Source organism: Colobus angolensis, unplaced genomic scaffold, assembly GCF_000951035.1.
Source record: "Colobus angolensis palliatus isolate OR3802 unplaced genomic scaffold, Cang.pa_1.0 Scaffold87, whole genome shotgun sequence".
Lineage (NCBI taxonomy): Eukaryota > Metazoa > Chordata > Mammalia > Primates > Cercopithecidae > Colobus > Colobus angolensis.
Genome location: NW_012122598.1, coordinates 5,331,335 through 5,348,689, shown reverse-complemented (window position 1 = coordinate 5,348,689; position 17,355 = coordinate 5,331,335). Strand labels below are relative to the sequence as shown.

The window sequence follows — 17,355 nt, the reverse complement described above, 5'->3', positions numbered from 1 at the left end:
TTAGGCTGAAGCAAGGAATCACTTTCTGCTGTGAGCTGCAGTGCCTGGGGTTGGGGGAGGGATGGTGCAAGCACTCCCTTAGCCACCCCAGCTGGTATCTCTCTAAGTCGCGAGCTACCCTAGTCCACTGGTTCTAAGCCCAGGCTAGCACTATAAGTTGCCTAGGAATGGCAATCCTTGTGTCCTAGACCGCCTTTCAATTTTATCTAGAAGCCCAGAGCACTTTAGCCCACGGTAGCAAAGCTTGCTGAGAAAATCAAGTTTTGACTGTTGGGATGGCTGATTCCCCTCTGGCTAGGGCTGGTTAAAGTGTTCCCTACATGCACAGGTGCTGGCTGAGCCCAGCATGGCTTTATTCTCCACTGTGACAGGGCAGCACTGAGTTCAATATAAATTTCCCCAGTTGCTGTGCATTTCCTTTCCAAAATGCACAGATTCTCTCTCTTTGGCTGCATGGTTGCTGAAGGGTGACGAGTGAGGGGTGGTGTCAGGGATTCAAGACTCTCTCCTGCCTTTCTCAATGCCTTTTTCAGTGATAGGAAGTTAAAACCAGATATTGCCGGGCGCGGTGGCTCAAGCCTGTAATCCCAGCACTTTGGGAGGCCGAGACGGGCGGATCACGAGGTCAGGAGATCGAGACCATCCTGACCCACACAGTGAAACCCTGTCTCTACTAAAAAATATAAAAAACTAGCCGGGCGAGGTGGCAGGCGCCTGTAGTCCCAGCCACTCGGGAGGCTGAGGCAGGAGAATGGCGTGAACCCGGGAGGCGGAGCTTGCAGTGAGCTGAGATCCGGCCACTGCATCCCAGCCTGGGCAACAGAGCGAGACTCCGTCTCAAAAAAAAAAAAAAAACACCAGATATTGTGATTGCTCACCTGAGTTTTGTTTCTCGTGATGGTGGTTTTCTGTGTGCAGTTAGTTGTTAAAGTTTGGTGTTCCAGGCCGGGAGTGGTGGCTCACGCCTGTAATCCCAGTACTTTGGGAGGCCAAGGTGGGTGGATCACCTGAGGTCAGGAGTTCAAGACCAGTCTGGCCAACATGGTGAAACCCCGTCTCTACTAAAAATACAAAAATTAGCTGGGCATGGTGGCGGGCGCCTGTAATTCCAGCTGAGGGAGGCTGAGGCATAATAATCGCTTGAACCAGGGAGGCAGAGGTTGCAGTGAGCCAAGATCGCGCCATTGCATTCCAACCTTGGCGACAGAGGGAGACTCTGTCTCAAAAAAAAAAAAAATATTTGGTGTTCCAGTGGAGGTGAGGGGGACAAATGGTGTTGACTTTTATCCCACCATATTGCTCTGTCCCCTGGATTCCTTAATTCACTAAATAATTGGAACTCATAGTTTGAAACATACTATTTAGAGGCATACATGTAAAAATATCTTTATATTACGAGTTATTTATTTATTTATTTTAGACAGGAGGAGTCTTGCTATGTTGCCCAGACAGGTCTCAAACTCTTGGGCTTGAGCAATCAGCCTCCTGAGTACCTGGAACCACAGTCGTACGCTGGCTACTATTACTTTTTGATGTTTCGATTTTAGACATTATCTGTGTCTTTCCATTTTGGAGGATGAACATTTAGTCTTCTTTTACCACCTACCCTATGCACTTGCACAGACCAAACTCCTCATTCCAAGTATGCCTCCCTTCACCTAATATTGGTTGGGACAATATTCAATGTTTTCATAATTGTAAGTATGTAAATGATACTCATGCCTGAGCCATTTGGAGAGTACTCTGTTCACTTCATTACCTGCATGGTTTTTTATGTTTTCTGGAGTTAGTTATTATCATTCTTTATTTCTTTAGTTTCTCATATATTTACCTAAATTTTGTTTCATAGTTCTATCTATGTGTTTATCTTTATACCAGTACCACATAATCTTGATTACTGTAGCTTTGCATTATACTTTAAAATTGGGAGGAGTAAGGCCTCCAGTTTTGCTCTTTTGATATGACTATTCTGAGTTCCTTGAATTTTCATATGAATTTTAGGATCAGCTTGTCAATTTCTGCCAAAAAGGCAAATGGGCATTTGATATGGATTATGGAATCTGTAGATCATTTTGGAGACTATTGTTTTCTTAAAAATATTGAGTCTGGCTGGGCACGGTAGCTCACACCTGTAATCCCAGCACTTGGGAGGCTGAGGCAGGCGGATCATGAAGTCAGGAGTTTGAGACCAGCCTGACCAACATGGTGAAACCCTGCCTCTACTGAAAATACAAAAATTAGCCAGGCATGGTGGCGCATGCCTGTAATCCCAGCTACTCAGGAGGCTGAGATAGGAGAATGACTTGAACCTGGGAGGCAGAGGTTGCAGTGAGCTGAGATCACACCACTGCACTCCAGCCTGGGCGACAGAGCAAGACTTTGTCTCAAAAAAAAAAAAAAAATTGACTCATTCAATACATGAGCACAAGTTATTGTTTCATTTATTTAGGCTTCTATTTTCATTCTCTGATATTTTGTAGTTTTTAGTATACACGTCTTGCACGTCTTTTGTTAAATTTTAAAGTATTTCATCATTTTTGATGCTATCTTAAATAGAATTATTTTCATATCATTTTAATTGTTTACTGTTATTGTATAGAAATACAATTATTTCTGTATGTTGATCTTGTATCTTACAACTTGCTGAACTGATTTAATAGTTCCAGTAGTTTTTTAGTGGATTCCTTAGGATTTTCTATAGACAAGATTATGTCATCTATAAGTAAAGATAGTTTATATTCTTCCTTTCTAATCTGGATGCCTTTTATTTCATGCTCTTGCCTAATTGCCCCAGCTAGAACTTCCAGCACAATGCTGAATAGAAATGGTGAAAGCAGACATTCCTGTCTTGTTCTTTATCTTAGGAGGAAAGCTTGCAGTCTTTGACCATTAAGTATGATGTTAGCCATGGTTTTTTAATTTTTAAAAAATCTACATAACTTTTTTATTGCGTTAAAGAAGCTCTCTTCTATCCCTAATGTGTTGAGTGTTCTTATTATGAAGGGGTATTGAATTTATCAAATGATTTTTCTGTATCCTTGAGTTTGCCTTGCCTTTGGCATTGGCTAGAATCACCAGTAGTACATTGTTGAACAGTAATTGTGAGAGTAAACATTATTGTCTTCTTTCTGATCTAAAGAGGAAAGCTTTCAATCTTACCATTAAGTATTATGTTAGCTGTGGGCTTTTAGTAGATGCCGTTTATCAGATTGAGAAAGCTCCCTCCTATTCCTAGTTTACTAGGTGTTTCTATCATGAAACTGTGTTGAATTTTATCAAAGTGTGTTCACTGAGATGATCATGTCAGTTTTCTCCTCTCTATTCTGTTAATATGGTGTATTACGTTGATTATTTTTTGTAGGTTCATCTAACCTTACTTTTCTGAGATAAATTCCACTTGGTAAAGGTATGTAATGCTTTTTATATGTTGTTGGATTTGATTTGCTAGTATTTTGTTGAGGATTTTTATGTCCGTATTGATAAGGAATATTGACCAATAGGGATTTTTTTTCTTGTGACATTTTTGTCTGTTTTTTGTTTCAAGGTAATACTGAACTCATAGAATAATTTTTCGAGATCTTCCAGTCTCTTCTTTTTTTGGAATAGTTTGCAAAGAATTGGTATTATTTCTCCTTTAAATGTTTGGAACATTTTATTAATGACGCCATCTTGGCCTGGGCTTTTCTTGTGGGAAGTTTAAAGATCACTACGTCAGTTTCTTTACTTGTTATAAGTCTATTCAGATTTTCTAGTTCTTCTTGAGTCAGTTTTGGCAGTTTGCGTTTTTCTGGGAATTTGCTGTTTCATCATTTTATCTAATTTATTGGCATAGCGTTGTTCACAGTATTCCTTTATACTGCTTTTATTTTTGTAATTGTTATTAATGATGAACACTTTCATTCCTGATTTTAGAAATTTGAGACTTCTCTCTTTTTTCTTGGTTGGTCTAGCTAAAGGGTTTTTCGAAAAACGAACTTTTACCTTTTTGTTATTCCCTATTATTTCTATTCTATATTTCACTGTAATTTTTATTACTTTCCTTTTTTTTTTTTCTGAGATGGAGTCTCACTGTCTCCCAGGCTGGAGTGCAGTGTCGCGATCTCGACTCACTGCAAGCTCCGCCTCCCAGGTTCACCCGGCCATTCTCCTGCCTCAGCCTCCCGAGTAGCTGGGACTACAGGCGCCGGCCGGCACACCCGGCTAATTTTTTGTATTTTTAGTAGAGACGGGGTTTCACTATGTTAGCCAAGATGGTCTGGATCTCCTGACCTCATGATCCACCTGCCTCGGCCTCCCAAAGTGCTGGGATTACAGGCGTGAGCCACCGCGCCTGGCCTACTTTCTTTTTTCTGCTTTCTTTAAGCTTAGTTTGCTTTTCTTTTTTCAGTTTCTTAAGGTGGATGGTGAGATTATTACTTTGAGATCTTTGTTTATAATGCAGCTGATTATAACTATAAATTTCCCTCTAAGCATTGCTGTAGCTGCATTCCACAAATTTTGGTATGATATATTTTCTTTTTCGTTTATCTCAAAGTATTTTCTAATTATTCTTATGATTGCTTCTTTGATCCTTTGGTTATTTAGGAATATAACATTTAATTTCCACATATATGTGAATTTTCAAAGTCTTCTTCTCATATTTATTTGTAATTTCATTCTGTTGGGATTGCAGAACATATAATTCCAATCACTTTACATTTGTTGAGGCTAGCATGCAGTCTGTCCTGGAAAACGTTTCATGAGTGCTTGAGAAGAATGTTTATCATGCTGTTATTGGTTGGATCATTCTAGAGGTCAGTTAGGTACATTTTGGTTGATAGCATTGTTGCAGTCTTCTATATCATTGCTGATTTTCCATTTACTTCTAGTATCCATTATTGAGAGTGAATTATTCAAGTCTCCAACTCTTATTGTTGAATTACCCATTTATCTATTCAATTTTGAAAGTTTTTCCCATGTATTTTGGGACGTTGTTTTTAGGTGCATATATATTTATGATCATTATAGTTTCTGGATGAATTGACCCTGTTATTATCACAAAATGCTTTAACTTGTTAAGTATTTCTCAGAGGTGTCACATTTCTCTCCGTGTCACGACTACACTAAGCAGGACACCATCACCTCTTGGCTAAGTGTTTCTTCTAAAATGTAAAGATGATCACACTACTCTCATATTTAAAATCCTTATTCCCAATAATAACTAGATAAACTCTGTTAGGCCTGAGAGAGGATGCAACTTTTCCAAGATCAAATTAAGACTGTGAACAAGGACTAGATCCCAGGTTTACCAACTCCCAGCTGAATATTCCCTTTACTGTATCGTATCTACTATGGAGCTGGGTACTCATGATTAGCCCACTGAACCTTTATTTAATTCTCCTTCATGTTTGAGAAGCTGTAAATTCAAAGCGTTCACTTTTCACACACCCTTGCAGCTATGGGCTTGGAGGTAAACTAGGTTACATCAATTAGAATCAACTTCTCAGTATTTGAAAGGCATATGTGAAGTGAAAGCCATCTTCAAGCCACATTTTGCCTGTTTTTGCTGGCAAGTGAGTTGTGCAGACTTACCACTCAAAGGTAATAGCATTTTAGCATTAATTCTCCAGCTTCCTATGCCAATAATCAGTTATAGTGGTGGCAGCAGCAGCAGTGTTTTTTATTTGTTTGTTTTTTGTTTTTCCTGTTTTGTCTTTCAATTCCCCAGATCACAGCTCTCTGGGTTCTTGAATTCATGAATCTGGTTGTAGCCTCGAAGGTCCTAACAACTCTGGTTGGTCAGCTTTATATTCTTCTGCGAGTCATTCCTTGAGACGTCCTAGAGACTCGGTCTCAAAAAAAAAAAAAAAAAGTAGCCAGGCACGGTGGCACATGCCTGTAGTCTCAGCTACTTGGGAGGCTGAGATGGGACTCTAGGAAGACAAAAGGTACTTCTTGTTTTCTAAGTTGTTTTACATTTTTGTAATGGTAGCCTTTGGAAAGTTAAGGCCAGTCCCGTGTCAGATTTAGTCAACTACAATTTGGCAAGGTAAAGCTGAATTCAAGGGATGAGAGAGTCTTCTTGACTACCTTTCCTTCCTGTGCCACAATCTCAATTGAGAGTATTTGTAGGTTTCAGGAAATCTGTATTAGTCATGGTTGTTCAGAGAAAGAGAACACCATATGTGTGTGTGTGTGGGCACGTGCGTGTGTACGCATGCATGCATGTGCGTAAAGAGAAAGAGAAAGAGATAGAGATTTTAAGCAATTAGTTCACATGGCTGTAGAGGTTGACAAGTCCAAAATCTGCAAGGTGGGCTGACAGCCTGGAGCTCCAGTAAAGAGCTGATACGGTAGTTCAAGCCCAAAGGCCATCAGGCTGGGAACCTAGAGAAGAGCCAATGTTGCAGTTCAAAGGCCATCTGTTGGCAGAATTCCTTCTTACCCAGGATAGGTCAGTCTTTTGTTCTATTCAAGTCTTCAACTGATTGATGAGGTCCACCCACATGATGGAGGGCAATGCTTTATTCGAAATCCACTAATTTAAATGTTTTTTTTTTTTTTTTGAGACGAAGTCTCGCTCTGTCGCCCAGGCTGGAGTGCAGTGGCCGGATCTCAGCTCACTGCAAGCTCCGCCTCCCGGGTTTACGCCATTCTCCTGCCTCAGCCTCCCCAGTAGCTGGGACTACAGGCGCCCGCCACCTCGCCCAGCTAGTTTTTTGTATTTTTTAGTAGAGACGGGGTTTCACTGTGTTAGCCAGGATGGTCTCGATCTGCTGAGCTCGTGATCCACCCGTCTCGGCCTCCCAAAGTGCTGGGATTACAGGCTTGAGCCACCGCGCCCGGCCAATTTAAATGTTAATTTCATCCAAAAGCACCCCTCACAGAAACATCTAGAATTATGTTTCACCAAATATCTGGGCACTGTGGCCCAGCCAAGCTGACATATAAAATCCATCATCACATCCTCTAGAAGAAGCCCAGTCTCCTAAGAAATGTATAGGATGGAGGAAAAGAGAAAAATAAAGTCTCAGTTGTTAGCTTGAAATGAGTGGATATAATAGAGGTTCCCAAATTTCTTCCTTACCACTCCCTAGGAACGGCTTATTAACTGGGAAGTTTAGACAAATAGGTAGGCTTAGGACTCTAAGTATTTTACAGGGTTCAAGATTTACAAGCTGTGCCTCTTTCTTTTCCTTTTTTTTCAAGACAGAGTCTTGCTCTGTCACCCCGGCTGGACTGCAGTGGCTCAGTCTTGGCTCACTGCAACCTCTGCCTCCCGGGTTCAAGCAATTCTCCTGCCTCAGCCTCCCACATAGCTGGGATTATAGGCACCCGCCATCACACCCGGCTAATTTTTGTATTTTTAGTAGAGACGAGGTTTCACCATGTTGGCCAGTCTGGTCTTGAGCTCCTGACCTCGTGATCTGCCTGCCTCGGTCTCCCAAAGTGCTGGGATTACAGGCGTGAGCCACTGTGCCTGGCCTGTGCCTTTTTCTTGAATTTCTCTTCTTAAGGGGTCACAGTGCATTATGGAAGTTTATCAGAATAAAGGGATGTGGAAAGAGTAAGTAACTCAAATCAGAATTATGTGCTGATTTCAATTTTATAATACTTTCAAAAAATGCAGTGTTGTCCATTTATTAAAAATAGTGAAGATAATCAATAATTAGGGGCATGGAAAAGCAGTGAAAACAGCACAATATTGTATCTATAAAATGTTGATGTTTGTCTGTGCCATTGGTAAATAGTGTTGGTGGGGGAAAAGTTGAGTCTCTTATGCATTGAGACTTTGGGGTGACGTGTAGTGATTTCCATATGGCTGAGCCTAGGACCAAGCTCCTTGCCTGAGTTGAAGGTAGAAGTAGAAGTTCCTTGAAGGAAACAGAACTAATTCTGTTTGCTGATGAAGATTCATCTGTGCATGGTAAAAACACAGCCTCAAACACAAATATAGTGTCATAAAAAATGTTAATGTTAAAACATTATATGTACATTTTTTCTTTTTTTTTTTTTTTTTGAGATGGAGTTTCACTCTGTCATCCAGGCTGGAGTACAGTGGTGCGATCTCAGCTCACTATAACCTCTGCCTCCCAGGTTCAAATGATTCAGCTGCCTCAGCCTCCCGAGTAGCTGGGATTACAGGTGCCCGCTATCACGCCCAGCTAATTTTTGTGTTTTTTAGTAGAGACAGGGTTTCACCATGTTGGCCAGGCTGGTCTTGAACTCCTGACCTTAACTGATCTGTCTGCCTTGGCTTCCCAAAGTACTGGGATTACAGGTGTGAGCCACTGCACTCGGCCCCCACCTCTCTCTCTCTTTTTTTTTTTAAATAGAGACAGGGTCTTGCTATGTTGCCCAGGCTGGTTTCGAACTTGTGGGCTCAGGCAATCTTCCTGCATTTGCCTCCCAAAGTGCTGGGATTACAGGCATGAACCACCATGCCCAGCCAAAACATTATATATTTGAACAAAAATCATGAGAGAACACAAAGATGCTTGCTGTGGTTTGAATATGTCTGTCAAAGTTCATATGTTGGAAATTTGATGCCCCATGTGGTGGTGTTGGGACGTGAGCCTTAAAGGGAGGTGTTTGAGTCATGGGGGCACCAGTCTTATGAATAGGTTAATGCTATTATTGAGGGAGTGGGTTTGTTATTTCAGTAGTGGGCTCCTTATTAAAGGACGAGTTCTGGCCCCCTCTTGGATGCTTTCTCTCTCTATGTCTTTGCCCTTCCACCATGGGATGATGTAGCAGGAAAGCCGTTGTCAGATGCCAGTCCCTCAATCTTGGACTTCCCATTCTCCGGAACTGTGAGGAAATAAATTTCTGTTCTTCATAAATTACTGAGTCTGCGGTATTTTGTTACAGTAGCACATAATGGACTAAGACTATACTAATGGGTATGAAGTTTCTTTTCGGGGTGATGAAAATATTCTAAAATTGATTGTAGTGGTAGCTGCACAATTCTGTGAATATACTAAAATCCATTGCATTGTATACTTTAAGTTGGTTAATTATATGATGTGTAAATTGTATATCAATAAAACCATTAAAACAGAAAAAGAACAGAGATAAAAGGATTTGTTAAAATAGTGTTGTAGAATTTGGGGTAAACTTTCTTATATTTTAACTTTTGTATAATAATAAATGATTATTTTAATTTAGAAGGGGTTCTTTGTACCACTGAGATTTCAGCATTTCTTTTTTATTTAATGCATGCCTATTTCTCTTTTTTCTTCTTCATATGCACACTGTGGTATAATCTTTTTGTGTATATTATATAAAAAATGCAAACCCATTTTTTCCTGAATAATGTTGATATAACATTTTTAACAAGTTAATTTGAGAGGATGATGATGTATAAGTTTATGGGTTTTAGGATTTATGAATTTGTGGGTCTCAGTTTTTGATATTTCCAAACTGGTTTTTTTAGAAAGCAATAAGAACCAGACACCAAAGTAAAATATTAATAAAGAGAAACAAAATATTATTTTGTATTCTTTCTAGTTCACACCCAAAGAGGGATGTAATTCAGAGCCTCTTGAGTAAATAATGCCATTTCTTTCAAAATTAATATTTGAGTTCTCACAGAAGACAAGAACAGGCCTTGTAGTAAGCAGTGAAGGACACTGAATCTCATTTTTAATGTCCGGACAATACCAGGGTTGTGAATAGAAAGAAAAGAACTGTCCATGTTGGTGGCCTACTGCCTCTTACCCCCAAATTGATTGAACACCTTTGCAGTTTTTGTTCCGGTTCCCTGTCCCTGGATCTTCTCTGTGGGTCATCATCAATAAGGTGTTCTCTTTGCCCAAGACAGGCTGGTTGGGCTCACCCTGAGAGCTGTTTTGGAGAGGATGTGTGGAAATATTTTTTTCTTTTTTTGAGACGAAGTCTCACTGTATCACCCAGGCTGGCGTGCAGTGGCATAATCATACCTCACTGTAGCCTCGCCTTCCTGGGCTCGAGTGATTTTTCCACCTCAGCCTTCTGAATAACTGGGAGTACAGGTGCGCACCACCACGCCTGGCTAATTTTTGTGTTTATTTGTAGAGACGGGGTTTCGCCATGTCACCTGAGCTGGTCTCGAACTCAAGGGTTCCGTTCACCTCGGCCTCCCAAAGTGCTGGGATTACAGGTGTGAGCCACCGCGCCCGGGCTACAATTGTTATACAAATTTTTTTTGGCGGTAATTTTTACAATTTTCAACATCAGGCATAGGAGGAGAGGAGTAAGAGGCCCAAGAGGGCTGCAGACTGGCAGTGAAGGTGAAGAACTGGAGAGTAGACCACTAACGATAACAGAGGAAATAAAGGTAGATGGTTGGCTAAGAATAATGGGAGAGGGATTGACGAAAGAAGGATGGGCTGAGGGAGGGATGATGGTGGAGGCCAGTGTGACCGAGGGGAGGGGAAAAGTGAAAGAAGCAGAGTGGGATAGCATCCTGGGAAGGGAGTGAAGGAGGTCGGTGGACCGCTAAGGGTTAGACTCCTAGAGGCGGGAGAGCGGGTTGGTGGGTGAAGGGGCGTGAGCAGCGCATGCGCTGGAAGCACACTGCGGCGATTCAGGAGCGGTTGTGCTTTTCTGGCTTCAGCGTTGCGGCTCAAGGCACAGCTGGTCATGTGCCTGCTGTCCATTGCCGCTAAGGCCTGCTGCTGCCATTCAGGCGTCTCTCTCTCTCTCTCTTTCATGCCGCTCTCTCCACCCCATCTTGGGACGGCCGGCTCTAAGAATTCCCGCTACGACACTGAATTCAACCAGGAGGTAAAGCAACGATGTAGGGGAAGAACAGAACATGGAGGGCGGCGGAGGGAGCTTGGGCCAGGAAGATCCTTAATTTGTTCATTTTTCCAGTTCACGGGAGGAAAAAATGGAATCCGTTACAGGCCCCAGTTTTCCAAAAGGATGTTGAGCATTTGCTTCCCATTGTGAAAGGAATGCGGACTCCTTACCTCTAACTAGAGTCAAGGCACCTGAGCACCGGTGTTCTCCATGTTCCCTGTTTAAAACATTTGTGGTTCGTCATTTGTAGCAGATGTATTTAAAGGGCGAGGCCTTAGGATTATGTTCAGCCGATGGTTTATGAGAGTTTCCCTTGCCTTTGTTCGGGCTGACTGGTCTTATGTGAATCCTGGGGTACTCTAGCCCCCTCCCTTGGAGTTGAGACTCATTCCATCTAGATCTGGGATTCACTCTGATCACCTGCAACGCCTTCTTTCCCCAATTCAAGTTCCCTAGTTTATCGCTTCTACCCGCATTAGGGAAGGCTGGTAATGGCTCTCCTTGGGCACTGGGGCAGAACAGTGGCGAGAAACACGTCCACATAGCATCAGGCATGCATACTGTATACAAATAGGAGCAAGAAGGGAGAGGACTAGCGAGGTGCGCAGGTTATTTGAGAGGCTGGATGAGGAGGCGCGGCGCCGAGGGGCGGCGCTCAAGCTAACAGTGTTTGAGAAGACCTGAGTTAAGGGGAGGGGCTCCAGTGGGTGGCGGAGAGAGGGAGGCACGCATGCGCAAGACGTGAATGGCGTAGGGGTTGGAGGTTTGGAAGGTCAGGAAGGGAAGGACTCGCAGGCATATTTACGAACGCAAAGTTGCTAGGAGTTGGTACCAGCAGTTGGGAGGTAGAGGTGGAGCTCATGCGTATTTGAGACAACATCTTGAAGGTTGGGGAGAACGGTAAGGAGGAAGCGGCGCGCATGCGTATTTCAGACGAAGTGCCGGGGAGGGCAGGCGCTCAGCGTTCGGGTAACTAAGGTTGCAAAATGGCGAGGGGGGAGGTAAGCTGTCTTTGCTTGGCCATCTTGGGCTAGCAGGCCCTCCAGAGAACTACCTTTTTAGCTGAGTGAAGGGATCAGTCAACCTGAGTTGGAGTTCTCCTGTGCTGTGGCCAGATCCACTAGAAATTAACCCAGAATCTTAGCCTCTCACTGGCCTATCGGTAAGTGGGTTCAAAAATGAGGAGGCGATGATGACTCTGCAAAAGGTTGCGGCAGCTGGCGGTGCATAGGAAATGCGTAAAAAGGGAGCAGTTGGAGATAGGCCACATTTGGGCAGTACGCATTCGGAGGGCTCTCTCTGGCTTTCCGATCTTGGGTCTCTGTACTTGGCTCTGAATACAGTCATCCCATCACAGTAGCAAAACACTGTGCTTGTAGTGTGAGAATCTAATGTTAATGTTGGCCGAAAGCCCTTGATTTTCTCCCCTGAGAACATAGGCGTGAGGATTTGGATGTGTTTCCAAATGCTTGTTACTCTTTGCTGTAAAACTGGAATTTGGACCTATGGCTGCCTGGGACTCATACTGTCGTGGAGAAAGATAGAAAGATAGTTAATGGCAGTGGTGGTATGAAGGTGACCTGGGCTTTCACCCTTTCCTTTATTTTTTCTTCTGTAGAACTTTCAGCACGGTTTTGTCAAGGGGGAAGATTAGAGTTTCTATTTTAAAGGCAGATGTACTGTCATGACTCTCTGAAGACTTGCTGTTAATCGCTAAAACTAGTAAGTTAGCACTTAGATACAGATACATAGTTAGAAAGGGCACAGGATTAAAAAGTGAAAAAAACATCTTTTTCCAATAATCCTAGCTATGATTTCATGATGGTCCTTTTCTTTCTCTGGGCCTATTTCTCTCTCTCGCTCACTTATTTATTTACTTTTAGACAGTCTTGCCCCGTCGCCTAGGCTGGAGTGCGGTGGCGCGATCTCAGCTCACTACAACCTCCGCCTCCCGGGTTCAAGCGATTCTGATGCCTCAGCCTCCCAAGTATTAGCTGGGGTTACAGGTGCGCGCCACCACACCCGGCTAATTTTTGTATTTTTAGTAGAGACGGGGTTTTGCCGTGTTGGTCAGGCTGGTCTCGAACTCCCGGCCTCAAGTGATCCGCCCGCCTCGGCCTCCCAAAGTGCTGGGATTACAAGCGTGAGCCACCACGCCCGGCCACTGGGCCTATTTCTGTATCTGTAATAATGATTAGATGTCAATAGCACTTACTACGTTTGAGGTTCTGGTCTGCGTGCTTTTACATAGGCCGTAACTCATTTGGTACTCTCGACCATCTTACGAAACAGCAGTATTATTAAGTTTTTACAAATGAGAAATTTGAGGGACACGAGACTAATTTGTTCAAGGCTTTACAGCCAGTTGAATGGCTGAGACAGGGTTTTTATCCAGGTGGGATGGCTCCAGAAGCCTGTGCTCTTAAGCATTATGCTTTATTCCCTAAAAAGAGGAGGCGAATTTAAAGGAGCCTTCTTTTATGATTTCAAAATCTGTTTGTAACTAACCAAAGCCATTTGAGAAAGAAGACCTGTTTTCTGTTTCTGACTGTGCAGACTACAGGGTTACTTACCTAGGAGACAAAAGGTAAAGAATTGTTGATTTGGTGCCTAGTGGGGTGGCTATCCTTAACTACCCTTGTCTTCTGTGCTTTTTGTTCTGCAGAGGGTCTAAAATGGCCGACTGCGGCAGGCTGGACACACCCTTCTTGTTTTGCCTGATTTTCTGTCTGCTCTAACGCTTTGAAACGTCTAACCAGTCATTTGCTGCAGTACATGTTTTTTTTTTTTAACCCATTATTAATATTTCGCCGTGTTGATCCAAATATACAATAGTGAGGGAAAGGTTACTGTCTTTTTTCTTGTACTAAAAGACTGAAAATACATTTGTTTCATTTTTATTATTTGCTTAGGATACATTCGTGGAAGTGGAGTTAGTACATCAAAGGGTATGAACATTTTAAACTCTCAGTGTCTATTGCCAAATTTCTTCCCAAAAAGGTTGTATCAATTTTTACTCATACAAGCACTGAATGTTGTTGTTTTTTAATTTTTAATGGATAAAAACCAGTATTAATTTTTCATTTGCTTATTAGTTTGGATTTTCTTCCTCCATATATATCTCAGCAGTTTTCTTTCATGTAATGATAGTTAATATCTTATGTTGATTTATGCGTTGAAGTTTTAGTTTAGTGTTTATTATTATGTTTGAGTGTGTTCTGTAAATAAAGATTACTCAGACTTTTGTAATGTTATAAATACCTACTCCATGTTATTGTTTGCCTCTTAATTTTTGTCTTTAAATTTTTGGTTAGTAGAGATTTGAAATTATTTGGCAAATTTGTCTTCTATTTTGTGATTTTTCTTCTATTGTTTAAATTTGAATAGCTCCCTCAGTCTAGAAATTTGGTAAATTTTGTAACTTTGCCTGAGGATAACTATCAAGCATGGGAGAAAAAACATCCATAATTTCACCACCCAGAGAGAACTATTGTTAATACATTTATTCACTTCATTCTCTGCATTTTTCTATGCAGTTGATAATATATGTGTACTATTTTATATTGTGTTTTGTTTTTAACATTATAACATGCGTATGTCCATGTTAAACATTCTTTGTAATTGTCAGTGTTTCATGATGTTCTGTTGTATGGAAGTATTTTACAGATTTTCAGTATTTTAAATTATGTAATGAATATCTTTTCATTTAGTTTTTATTATTCATCTATTTTGGGTTGTTATCGAAGAGACTTCTAGAATTAGTTATTTGTCAAAAGATTTGAACATTATAAAGAATTGGCATAGTTACTTTTCAAAAAATTAATGTCAGTTTTTGTACCCAGTCATTTAGGTACTTATAAAAAATGTTTTTGCTTTTTTTTTGCTGACTCCATATGTAAATGAATGAATGGTATCTCTTCGTTTTTTTGTTTTGTTTTTTTTTGAGACAGGCTCTCCCCCTATTGCTCAGGCTGGAGTACAGTGGCGTGATCATGGCTCACTGAAGCCTCGACTTCCAGGGCTCCAGAGATCCTCTCACCTCAGCCTTCTGAGTAGCGGGACTACAGGTGTGTGTCACCATGTCCAGCTAATTTTTAAATTTTTTTGTAGAGATGGGGTTTTGCCATGTTGCTCAGGCTTGTCTTGAACTCCTGGGCTCAAGTGATTCTCCCATCCCGGCTTCCCAAAATGCTGGGATTACAGGGGTGAGCCACCATACCTGGCTGATGTCTTTGTTTTGTGATACAGTTCTTTTATTATTTGGTGAGGCTGGACTTTTAGATCTTAATTACTAGCTCTTATTTCCTTTTGTGAATTATTCAATTTGTGCCTGAATGTTATTTGTAAGTTGCAAATGTCATTTGTTGCAGATATGCTCCCAGTAATATTTGTTGCCATTGAGTCTGAAGAAATGTTTGGAGTTCCAAATATAATTGCTATGTGGATACATGTCTGGTTCTTGGTAGCCATTTTGAGATAACATTTGTCTGACCTCTTATCTTATTTTTGTTTTTATTTTTAGAGTGGAGGTCTTGCCCAGGCTGGTCTTGAACTCCTGGGCTCAAGCGATCCTTCTGCCTCAGCCTCCCAAAGTGCTGGGATTACAGGCATGAGCCACCTTGCCTGGCCTTGTCTGACCTTTAAACAGAAATTCATTTCTTTTTATCTAAAAGGAAAGCACTTTTGAGTACTGTGCAACAGTGGTGCTTCCTGGCTCTGGGCATGGGGAGAAGACAGGGCAACATTTTGTCCCTAATGAGAAACTAATTTAGACAAGAAACAAAACAGTGGTCTCTTCTCCCCCATCCATTCAGGGACTGGTCTTATTTTAAATATTTCTGAGTGGCCTGAGGGAGGATATAGGCAGGTAGTGAAATGTCCACATTTATACATACTGTTAAATGCTTTGGGGATGTGAAATGCTAATAGGAACACACTAGCATGTGAGAAGGCACCAGGAGTGGGCTAATTGGCAGAAAGGAACAGTGTATAGGCAAGAGCAGTGTAATAACTTTAGGGGAAAATAATATGTTAAGCTTATTAAATAACAGCCTCATAGAGACACTGGGTCCCAAAACAGTGATCTCAGTATAACTGTCAACAACTTGCTGATGTTTTCAGCCCTATTTGCTGGTCAGAGACAAAAAAGCCATTAAAAACCTAGGTATTATTAAGAAAGGTATGAGACACAGAAAAATGCCATCCTATCTTTGTGTAAAACTGTCTGAACCAAATAACTATTACAGTGGTAATCTTACCTCAAGGAGTCTGTTACTATCACTCACACGATTTTGAAAAGGGAGTGGGCAGAGTGTGTTACCTCTCTATTTCATTTTTCTTGTTTATAATACATAGGTGAATTAGATATTCTCAAAGGTCTTGGAGGGGTCTAATTCTGGTTTCCTGAAACTGAATGTTATTTCTAGTTTAGAGAATCTGTTTAATTATGTTTATTGAATAAACTATTCTGACATTCCTACTCTGATCTGTATATTATCTATTTTGTATTTAATGACATTCTAACTTTTTTTTTTCAGTGAAGGATGAGGATTATTGGATTTAGAAGTGCCAAATGAGCTGTTACTTACTGCTTTTTGCTATCTAGTTACACTGGGTTAATCCAGTTAGTTGTAAGCTCCCATTTTTCAGCATTTTGCTAGCTGTAGATATTAAACCAGGCTCATGTGGGTAGTAGGGTGGGGAGGTTAAGAGGAGTATATAAGCAAAAAGGGAAAAAAAAACTCATGTTTTAGAAGAGGGGGTTGAGAAGTTCCTTTATGGGAAGTCTGTGCACGGAAGTCCCATTTTACATCATGCCAGTGTCTAGTTCCCAATTCCATCTATGGCCAGGAGTTAGGGAAAGCCTGAATATTTGAAATAACCGAAAAGCATTTAACCTTTGATTTCTATAATTTGTTCCTCCCCTATCTTGATGTTACAGCCAGCAGCAGCCTGGAGCAGCACCCCCTGGGAAGAAATTTTACATCGGCCATTATAATACAACCTGATAAGTGTTACAGCACTTACCAGATTGTATTGTAATTGTCTGTGTATATGCCTGTCTCTCTTCCTGTTATTAGTTAGACTGTGAGCTCCTTGAGGGCAAGGAAGGTGTCTTCATCTCCAGAGCCCAGCCTGGCACATTAGTAGGTCTCAGTAAATGTTTATTAGATGAATAAATGAATGACTCATCAGCAAACATTTATTGTGTGCCTGCTAAAGTGAGCTCCACAGGCTCTGGACTGTCAACTGTTTCTTCAAAAAGCATGTGGTCAGAAACTTGATATTTCTGTATATATCTTCCTAAGAGTTTCTCATGAGACAATGCCATTTTTGTGTTTGGATTTCAGTCCTTGATATTTACAGATGTTGCAACTGTTGCTATTGCTGACACTTGCTTTCTTGGTGGGACTTGAGTGATGACTGTTAGATTGGGGCCTCATCCTCAGGGCCCAGGTAATCATCCAAATAGTCCAAATAGTATTCTTAGATAGGACTTTGCATTTTCTTTTTCTTTCTTTCTTTCTTTCTTTCTTTCTTTCTTTCTTTCTTTCTTTCTTTCTTTCTTTCTTTCTTTCTTTCTTTCTTTCT

At 41.2% G+C, this 17,355-nt stretch overlaps 1 long non-coding RNA gene across 2 annotated transcripts in view; it reads left to right on the top strand.

Moving 5' to 3' along the window:
* Window positions 1–10,527: 10,527 nt before the first annotated feature.
* The window catches only part of LOC105503654, a 15,492-nt gene continuing 8,664 nt past the window's right edge, over window positions 10,528–17,355 (top strand). The window contains exon 1 of one of the 2 annotated variants that reach the window (XR_001000518.1): window positions 10,528–10,746. This is a non-coding gene — a long non-coding RNA (uncharacterized LOC105503654). Of the gene's footprint in view, window positions 10,747–11,453; window positions 11,665–17,355 lie in introns of those variants that run through there. The other variant, XR_001000519.1, reaches the window with a different exon arrangement.